The 679-nt window shown below is 49.6% G+C and overlaps 1 protein-coding gene across 1 annotated transcript in view; it reads right to left on the bottom strand.

The window, feature by feature from the left end:
• The window catches only part of MEI1 (meiosis inhibitor 1), a 37,853-nt gene that overhangs the window by 11,412 nt on the left and 25,762 nt on the right, over nt 1-679 (bottom strand).

The raw sequence follows: 679 nt of genomic DNA, 5'->3' as shown, positions 1-679 counted from the left end.
CTGCATCCAATAACGGGGGGAGATTCTCCCCGGCTCTCTTCTTGTCATTAATATATTTGTAAAAACTTTTTTTGTTGTCTTTAACGACAGCGGCCAGGTTGCGTTCTATCTGGGCTTTTGCCTTTCTCATTTCCTCTCTGCACAACCTAACAAGATCCCTGTACTCTTCTTGAGTCGCCTGCCCCTTCTTCCACAAGCAGTAAACTCTCCTTTTTTTCCTGAGTCCCAGCAAAAGCTCCCCGTTCAGCCAGGCCGGTCGTCTTCTCCGCCCGTTCTTCTTGCGGCGTACAGGGACAGCCTGCTCCTGCGCCTTTAAGACTTCCTTCTTGAAGATCGTCCAGCCTTCCTGGACCCCTTTGCCCTTCAGGATGGTCTCCCAAGGGACTCTCTCAACCAGCGTCCTGAACAGGCCAAAGTCCGCCCTCCGGAAGTCCATGGTTGCAATTTTGCTGCCTCCCCTCCTTACTTCACCGAGAACATGGAACATTTCAAATTGAAGGGGATAGTCCTTCAAAGTCTGCTGGAGAGATCAATTTGTCAGAGCAGAGAAGAGATGAGAGGATGGATCAGCTGAACTTCCCTCATGTATTCTTTTTTCACAGCCTGCATGAACCTCCAATAGCCAAGTAAGAAGGGAGAAGTCACCGAATAAGGATCACCAGACAAGAGAGCAGGTCAT

Source organism: Pygoscelis adeliae, unplaced genomic scaffold (genome assembly GCF_000699105.1).
Source record: "Pygoscelis adeliae isolate BGI_AS28 unplaced genomic scaffold, ASM69910v1 Scaffold60, whole genome shotgun sequence".
Classification (NCBI taxonomy): domain Eukaryota; kingdom Metazoa; phylum Chordata; class Aves; order Sphenisciformes; family Spheniscidae; genus Pygoscelis; species Pygoscelis adeliae.
This window is presented reverse-complemented; position numbering and strand designations above follow the sequence as displayed.